We start from the raw sequence: 10,000 nt of genomic DNA, 5'->3' as shown, positions 1-10,000 counted from the left end.
AAGGCTCTAAAGATGTGAGCCATGTATAACGGAAAAAAAGTCATATTCTAAAAAAAATTGCTGCAACTCGTACAATATTTAAATGTTAAATCTCTGGCTTTCAGCATTTAGAAATATCGCGATGTTATACTTGATATTCAGTGTATTCCTTAGATCTTTTCCATGCGTAACTTGCTTGTCCTCTATGTGTAACGGAATTTGTGGCGTGTGTGTGTGTGTGTGTGTGTGTGTGTATGTGTGAAGAAAAGAGAGAGAGGGAGAGAGGGAGACTTCATGTGGATTAATTTTAAAATGTTTTCATGAAGAAAACAGAGATTACTCTATATGATGTGTGGAATGAACACATTTATGATAATATGTCAAATAAATATAAGCGCAGCGGTGACTGTGTGGTGAGAAGTTTGCATCCTAGCCACAAGGTTCAGTCCTAGTAAGTGGCATAGTAGAAAAAAAATGCCCAAGGCGCCACGTATTGGGATTGAACCGGGAACCATGTGGCTGGGAATCAAGCTTCTTATCACACAGCCACGCCTGCGCTTGTATGTATTAATACTTTTTATATACATAAATATATATAGAAGAGTTTGTGTGTGCGTGTGTATATATATGTATAAATATATATATATATTTATATATACGTATATACATATATTTATACATATATATGTATGTATATATGCATGTATATATTTAATGTGTGTATGTATGCATGTATATATGTATGTATGTATATATATATATATATATATATATATATATATATATATATATATATATATATTATTTTCCCTATATATATATATATATATATATATATATATATATATATATATATATGTATGTATATATATGTATATATATATAAGTTTATGAATAGATAGTGCAATGTGTGTGTGGGTGTATGTTTGTATGTGTATGTTTGTATCTGTGTGTATGTGCGTGTGTGTGTGTGTTTGTGTGTGTGTGTGTGTGTGTATGTGTGTGTGTGTGAATGTGTGTGTGGTGCGTGTGTGTGTATGTCTATCTGTCTGTCTGTTTGTGTGTGTGTATTTGTACGTGTGTGCGTGCAGAAACACGTGAGCTCCAAATTCTAACGAAGGGCTTTTGTTTCACTAAACGCCTCAGTGGACCTCCGTTCGCCGGTCTTTAACCTGAAAACAGTCTCTCTGACGCACAACGGAAATCTCATAGAAGACCAACCACCGTACTGGAATCTATTGCCTATTCACAGAGGGAATTAATTGTTGTGTGATATAGGTAACAATCTAACGCTATGAGCCATCACATTCAGACAATTCGACTTGCTTGTCTAGTTAGTCTCTGTTTGAATTTTCTTTGCACACCATAAGCGTCGTTTCAACGAATTACACATTTCGAAAGAGCTGTTCATTGATGTCATTACAAGGGTTGTAAGCTTCACACATACAGATAAATGCACCACACACATACATACATACATGCATACATACGTAAACATACACACTGGCAAGAATACGACGGTCAGGCAATCTATCTATCTATCTATCTATCTATCTATCTGTCTATCTGTCTATCTATCTATTTATCTATCTATCTATCTATCTATCTATCTATCTATCTATCTATCTATCTCTTTCTCTCTCTCTCTCTCTCTCTCTCTATATATATATATATATATATATATATATATATATATATATATATATATATATATATATAGATATATCTTCCTTCTTACCATTCATTGTTTCTGCCTGTCAATCGATCTACATCTTTGGTCCTCCCTCTCTCTCTCTCTCTCTCTCTCTCTCTCTCTCTCTCCCTCTCCCTTGCTCTTTCTCTCACTTTTTTTTCTTTCTTTCTTTTACTCTGCCTGCGTGTCTGCGCACATATATGGATGGGGTAGAGCTTAATTAATAACTAGGGCAAAATGAGTAATTTCTGATTATTTTCTCCTTGTATGTTTGGAATTTAACTTTTATATACATATAACAAGCTTGCTTCCCAACCACATAGTTATGGGGTCAGTCCCACTGCATGGCACCTCTATAGTCTCAGGCCGACCAAATCTTTGTGATTGAATTTAGTAAAAAAAACTCAAAGCCCATCGTATGTATGAGTGTGTGTGTGCGCGCGTGTGTGTGTGTGTGTGTGTGTGTGTGTGTGTGTGTGTGTGTGTGTGTGTGTGTGTGTGTGTGTGTGTGTGTGTGTGTGTATCTGTGTGAGTGTGTGTGAAATCTAGTCCGAATACTTTTTTATTTTCTCTATTGTGTCTATGACGTCATAATACTGCAAACGTTTGTTCGGAGTTTTGGTTTCAAAATTTTTCAGTCTCTTTCAACCTTTCACGGTGATTAGAGGCTAGGGAATGTGTGCGTCAGGGGACGTACCCAGGCAGTTGAAGACTAGAGTGAAGTGAGAGTCATCTTCACCTTGTTTTCAGTGTTTGTGGGGATACTTTATGCACCTTTAAGTTCTTAAACACCCAATGTAACATGCTGGTTGGTCGTATAACATAGCTACAAGGTGTACGGTAGTGTCACTGTAACCGTATGAACTTTTAGCCAGGCAATTCCAGTACAGGAAACCTGTGGGTCCAACCAGAAGTATTCCTCACTCTCCATACATTTCCGCAGAATATTGCATTTTAAACAATTGTGACGCTCTAAAGAGAATGTGACGTTAAATAACAATAAAAACTATGAATATGAAATAATTGATACAGAACATATATTTCATTGCATATGTCAACAGAATATAGCTATAAACGCGGTGAGTATTTAAATATGAAATTTTTGTTGCTATAAAAATGTTTGTGAATGTTTTCGAGATATTTCTCTCATAAACCATACCGATGAGTTGTCCAATATACTACATATATCATTATTGTTGCAAACATGAGCACACAGACCCCTTGGCTACACGAGTCTATGTACCTGGGACTGTGTATGTGAGTGTGTGTGTATCGAGGCACACGCTGTCACACACGTATTTCTCTCTCTCTCTCTGCATCTATATATCTATGGAGAGTGAGTGAGAGAGAAGCAATGCGATGATGTGGATAAACAAATTAAATATAACTTCGGTTTGTATTAAATAAATATATACATATGTATACATGTAAACAGAAAGACTGCATCGACTGAAGATTTCCAGGCGATGAATACTTAAGTATAAATATATAGATATTTCTATATTATTAGATCAAAATTACAGAGAACAAACGACAGAGAAAATTAAAGTGGGGAGGTAAAGTGTTAGCTTAACAATTGTTACTCAGAGAATCATTATAATGTTGGTAGATGTAGTTCGCGAAAATATGCTGCCCGTAATAGAAATGATGTAATAGACTTGGCTCATTCCTCGAAATTGCTAGCCTTGTTACAAAATTTTACACCAATATTATACAACTTCACCCGAGCGACCTAGACGGCGTTAAAGAAACCCCAACTTCAGTCCACTTAACAGTAAGTTGCCTTGCTAGCCCTACCTCTTCCAGGGCTCGCACATTCTCCCTCACAGCTAACTTGAAGTAACCTATATATCTCACAACTAACTTGAAGTAATCACTATATCTCCACAACTAACCTGTTGGCCTTCTGCTAAATGACCACTCTGACGTCAAACATGTTGTAAGCTTTATATTTCGATTTAGAATTGATCGACATTTTTCCGAATATTAATTCTCAAACGTGAAAAGCTTCGTTGATCGAGAATCGAAACCAGATCTTCGATTTGCTTTTGCAGAAATCTAATTCTGATTGTGCAAATCTTATCACAAAGGGAACTAATAATATTATCAGAATTGTAGAAGAGATAATAGAGATTTGGTTTAAGGGGGAGAATAAAGAATAGTGGAAATATCTCAATATCTCGAAGATATCTGAACCAAGAGCTATAATCGTTCAATGAAAAAAAAAACACACGAACAATAAAAATAGTGAAAATGAAAAATAAACAAACGGAGAATAGAAAGAAAAAAGAAACCAGCAAATAAATGGAAACGAATTCGATTATAAACTTGTATATTCCAGCAGACGGTGTGTGTGTGAGTGCGATTGTGTGAGAGTGCGTGTGTGTGAGTGTGTGTGTGAGAGAGAGAAAGAGTGAGTGAAAGTATGTGGGTATGAGTGTGCGTATGAGATAGAGTGTGTATGTGAGAGAGAGGGTGTGAGTGTGAGGGAATGTAGGTGAGAGAAAGCAAGAGATGAGAGAAAGAGTAAGCATGTAAGAGAGAGAGAGAGAGAGTGTGTGTATATGCGTATGTGTGTGTGTGTGTGTGTGTACGAGACTGTGTGTGTGTGTGTGTTTGTGTTTTGTATGTGTGTGTATATGTGCGTACGCGTGCGTACGCGTGCGTGCTTATATCTCCGGTGTAAACTTCAATGTTACGACTTAAAATGTTTTTGTATATATTTCTTGGGGGAATCATTCACATTGAAAATTCCAGCTAATCATCGTAAATAATATAAAATAATGAAACAAATACGATTAAAATATACATATAAATATAAGTATAAATATAAATATAGATATATATATATATATATATATATATATATATATATATATATATATATATATATATAAGTCAATGTTACAATGTGGGGTGAAATTTCTCATTGTTAATATAATTACTGTTGAAGTTGTCATTATTATTATTATTATTATTATTATTATTATTATTATTATTATTATTATTATTATTATTATTATTATTATTATTATTACGCCAGCGGTATAAACAAAGTCTAGTAGAAAAAGCAAGATTGTTTTTTTTTTCCCCTCTCCTCTTCGATTATGTTATCGCTAGATAAGGTAAAGAGCCTTGACACATAAAATGCCATTTATTTGTGAGTCAAAATATTTTTTAAAAAATTAAATAAATATTGAATTACAGAGAGAAAGAAATCTTTGGAATTTCAAATTGTTTACAGAAATATATGGAATTCCTTGACTGAGAGGAAATTGTTTTGGATATCTTGTATCCTTTTTTTTTATGCTTCTTTCAGTTATCGCATTGCGGTCATGCTGGGGAATTGCCATGAACGAGGATTTTTCTACGTCAAACAAATCGACCCCAGCTTTACGTTTTGTTTTGTTTATCATTTTTTTAAAGTCTGGTATTTTTTTTCTATCGGTTACTTTTACCGAAGTGCTAATTAACGAGGAACATAAACAAAACAACAACGCTTGTCAAGCGATGGGAAGTTTGAGAAACACACAAACAACACACACACACACACACACACACACACACACACACACACACACACACACACACACACACACACACACACACACTTCGTTCTTAATTGTGTAGATTTCAAGATATGAGGAAAGTGAAGGGACATATTTAAGAAAGTACGTTATATGTTCAAGTGTTTGTTGCAAAAACAAAAATCTAGAATTGACACAAGGCCAAACTAAACCCAATGGAAACAATTTTCGAATATGAAATGGTAAAGGAAAAATTGAATGTTCAAAGAATTCTAAAGATGAGTTGCAGATAAATAAAAAGATAATAAAGTCTGGTTGATTAAACTTAAAGTTTGGTTGATTGATCTTAGTTTATGTGCAATATTAATCTGTACTGATACGCATATGTATACGAATCTAAGTATATACAGAGGTCGGTATGTACATATGCGTTTGTGTTTGTGTATATGTATATATGTTTGTTTGTGTATGGTATAAATATACGTTTATATACACATATAGAAGCATATCTTGATATATATATATATCTTCATACATATATATGTGTGTGCGAATATATAATTTTATATTATGTTTACAGGTCTATATATACATACGTATGTGCGTATGTGCATTTGTATCTTAGCATTCACGCATATGTACATATACATATATGTGTGTGCGTGTATACTTATTTGGTTGTGTATATGCGTATGTGTGTTAATAAATCTTTGTACTTCGTGCACAAGCCCTGAAAATTCCTGGGGAGCGGATGAGTCGATTACATCGGCCCCGGCGCTCGTCTGTTACTTACTTTATCGACCCCAAAAGGATAATAGGCAAAGTAGACTCCGGTGAAATTTGAACTCAAAACGTTTATACGAAATACCGCTCAACATTTTGCCCGGCATGCTAACGATTCTGCCAGAACGTCGCCTTTACGTACGGCAATAACTATATCTAAAATTATGCTATTTTGTAGAATGCTGCCAATGCTGCCAACACAGAACAATCTCTCAACTTCCACACCCCAAAACCTGTAAAACTTATAAAGTTTCAAATATTGGTAAAAGTTTGAGACAATCACAATTACAGGTATCACGCAAGCACCATTTCTTTGTTCATGTTAAATGAAATGATACAGTTCTAACAACTACACGAAACTGGCTAGATTCTATTACACACGCAACCACAAATACACACACAAGTGCAAGTAGACATACAAATACCGTTCTTCATACAATGTCTGTGTGTGTGAGTGTGGATTTTATCTGTGAGATTATAATTTTAATATGTTCATAATTGCATTTTGAAACAACTATAAATTCATCAAATAATTTAAGTTTCGGGAAACATATTGAAGGTAGTTATAGAGTTCGGTACTTGGGGCAGGCGCATGGTTTAATGACTAGATTTACGATCGTAAGGTCGTGAGTTCGATACCCAGCGGCACGTTTTGTCCTCGAGTGAGATGCTTTTTTCACATTGCTTCCCTCCACTCTGCTGGGGAAAATCAGTAGTACCAGTAATTCAGAGGACAAGACCCGTCACATTTTTTGTCAGACTGAATTTCCATGAGATCTACGTTAAGGGTACTGATATTGCTTCTGTCGTTAATATATCATCCACCCTTTGACATGTTTCGTTTTTCATCTTGCAAGTAGCTCGTCAAAAACTTCACCAAGCATGGGTGAATGGTCAGTATGGTCACCGACTATCTGACAGGTTGTACTGGGTCACATGTTACCAATAGCACGAGGACTTACGTGCAGACAGACTGACAGACAGACAGACGGACAGACGGACAGACAGACAGACAGACAGACAGACAGACAGACAGACAGACAGACAGACAGACAGAAAAGGAAAAAGAATGACATCTTTGTTGTCTTCCCTGAAAATAGTCACCATGATTTACTATGCCGATCGTTGGCTCTTGGACGTTTAGACCGAAGAGCAGAGGTGTAAGGACATTTCATGGACTGAATATTCGTTTCCCTCTCATAAAAAAATATACCCACGTTTTATCCTCTGTCACGAGATCATGCAAAAAAATGTCTTCATTGGCTTTGAATTCTTCAAGTCAGACTTGTACAGCTCTCTTCTTCAAATCGAGTGTCTACTAATATCGTATCTACTTTGCGCATGTTTTCTGATACACCAAGTATTCCAGTTTATTTATCAGTGATTGTAACCATCGTTCAGTTGTGCAGCAAGTTCCTAGGTTGTATATCATCTCTCCGCTCGAATCATATCGTCCACCCGCTGGCGATTCGTGTCAGTGAATGCAGTTAATGGACTCCCACTGCTTGGTTTATCTTAAATACTGTTTTCTCCTTATTTTAAGTTTTTCATTCATCTGTGTATGTTGCTTTTGTCCATCATGTCATCGCCGTTTACAATCTGTAGCTTACTCGCTGAAATTGCACATGTTAGACTATCTCTACAATAGTATGCCAAATGTCACATTCACCTTTAAATAAATAAATAGTATTTCACACTGTGCTTAACACTTTTCGGTAAATAACATTTCACACCAATGTAACCAATTTGAAATCACTACTTCAGGTACAAACATACACATAAGCACACGCAATCGCACACATACGCTTCTATGCTTCGCTGTGTGTGTGTGTGTTGTGTGTGTGTGTGTGTGTGTGTGTGTGTGTGTGTGTGTGTGTGTGTGTGTGTGTGTGTGTGTGAATCTTTATGTATGTACAGACAGAGTGTTAGCAAAAATTGGAATTATTATTTTCTCATAACTAATTTTGCTTTTTAAACAGAATTTTATGCACATAAAATATTCGTATCACAAAAACCGGATTCTCTTCCGATTCTCGCTTGCTTTCATATTGTTGTTGTTTCCCCCTCAGAGTACAACACCCCGAGATGACTTAATTGCTTTGCCGTCATTTAGCTATATTGCCATGGCAACAATACCTGTTTGTTTAAATCATAACAACCCTTTTGTCAGGTGAGATATCATTTACGTGTTGGCAACAAACATTTGGATTAAACGAATCACACTCTCGCCACGATGACCTTCACTTAAAGACGGTCACATTTATGTTGTCATAGAAACGTGAACGAGTCTGAGAAGTGAATGTGTTTTGGAAATGAGGAAGAATATTTGTTTAATCAAAAAAAAGGAAATATTACAAAAGCTGTGAATGGTGGAAGAACTGATGAGAATATGAATTTATTAAATTTGACCTCTGTGATGGTTATAATAATTTACAATGTTCAAAAGAATGTGTAATAGAAGGAAGGGGAGCGAAACTTTGATTGAACATGCAATGTAAGATGATGAATTTCAATTTTATAGGATTGATTTAAAGATGTTGGAGATCAGCGGTTCTTGGACAATTGATCTTTTACGTCACAAGTCTTTAATTAAAGTTGAATTAAAGTTGATGCTGAAAGGAAATGACAGCAAGACCTGTGAAATAAAATTTTAAAGTTTAATATTTGTAACAGGAAGAGAAGTTTTGAAATTGAAATTGCGAGAGTAGAATCCATAATATGACGAAGGAATCTCCAAGCGTTATAATTAACAACAAATTGAACAAGTTCATCAAAGGATGCAAACCAAGTATGTATTGCCTTTTAATTTATTATTCTGACAGCATGAAACAATTTTATCTCTCCATCCTAGTAATCTCTTACCTGCAACCAATCAAGTTATAATAATTATAAACATCAAAATGTCATTAACGGCGTAAGAGACGTTTAACAAAGGAAGTTGCATATTATAAACATATCAATAACGAATTACTGACTAATGTTATGAAATAATACTGCGTTATATATACAGTAATGCCATATCAGTAGTTTATTTTACAGATATCAGTACCGAATTGTTGATAAGAGGTGTAAAATATTAAGGCATTATACGCATGTGGATAGTATAGTGTTGATCAGGGCGGCGAAAGAATTTTGAGGTTTCTGTAACTAGAGCAAATAGAAGCAAATAGCCCAGTAGTGCAATTTTCTGTATGTTATATATATTTGTAAGTCCTGGTGTTTTTGTTATGCATTTGTCTGAATTTTTTTACTATTATTATTAATATTATTATTATTCGGTAGTTTTAATTTCATAACGTGCTTTCATTTCACTACCGAGCGCAGCTCTGTGTGCCTTGGGTATGTGTTGTGGTTTTCTGTGATGCTCTTATGGTTACTGTATTGAAAGTATTTTGCGTAGGATGTGTGCAGTGCCCAGTAGTGCAAGTTTCTGTATGTTATATATATATATATATATATATATATATATATATAGATATAAATATTATTATTATTATTATTATTATTATTATTATTATTATTATATATTATTATTATTATTATTATTATTATTGAGTATGAGAGCGGTGCATGACATTAAAGTGACACTGGGGCAAAATATACGAGGTCCACTATACTCATCATGATTGCTCGTCTTATAAGGGTGCACCAGGCACATGCATCACTACCATATGTGCCCGACATGGTGATCTCGCATCAAAATAAACAGCGCATGACCTTGCAGGAGGGAACCAGTTAGAATTTTTTTCAGGCCGAGTAAGCCCATCCTGCTCAGCAAGTCCCTAAATAAGGGTTGTTTAAGGATGTTGAGTGAAACACTCATGTGTCCAGAGGTGAATAATTCAGATCCTAAAGAATTCTTCCCAAAACATGGCTACGATGTTCCCTCACTACTTCTGCTCTTGATCAGAGTTGCATATGATGTCAACCATTAATTATTAATATTCCTGTTATTGTCTTCGTTGTTGCCTTTGGTTTCTCAACGCTACTCCGAGTTTTACTCAGAGAACTCACGTAA

At 35.1% G+C, this 10,000-nt stretch overlaps 1 long non-coding RNA gene across 3 annotated transcripts in view; it reads left to right on the top strand.

Annotated features, from left to right (window-relative positions):
- Positions 1-2,282: 2,282 nt before the first annotated feature.
- LOC106873807 (uncharacterized) overlaps positions 2,283-10,000 on the top strand; it is a 76,204-nt gene continuing 68,486 nt past the window's right edge. For all 3 annotated transcript variants that reach the window (XR_016237859.1, XR_016237860.1, XR_016237858.1), the window contains exons 1-2: positions 2,283-2,751; positions 8,656-8,770. This is a non-coding gene — a long non-coding RNA (uncharacterized LOC106873807). The remainder of the gene's footprint in view (positions 2,752-8,655; positions 8,771-10,000) is intronic.

This window comes from Octopus bimaculoides, chromosome 22 (genome assembly GCF_046866305.1).
Source record: "Octopus bimaculoides isolate indiv1 chromosome 22, ASM4686630v1, whole genome shotgun sequence".
Taxonomy (NCBI): domain Eukaryota; kingdom Metazoa; phylum Mollusca; class Cephalopoda; order Octopoda; family Octopodidae; genus Octopus; species Octopus bimaculoides.
The sequence above is the reverse complement of the archived record's forward strand: the minus strand, read 5'-3'. Positions and strand labels throughout refer to the sequence as shown.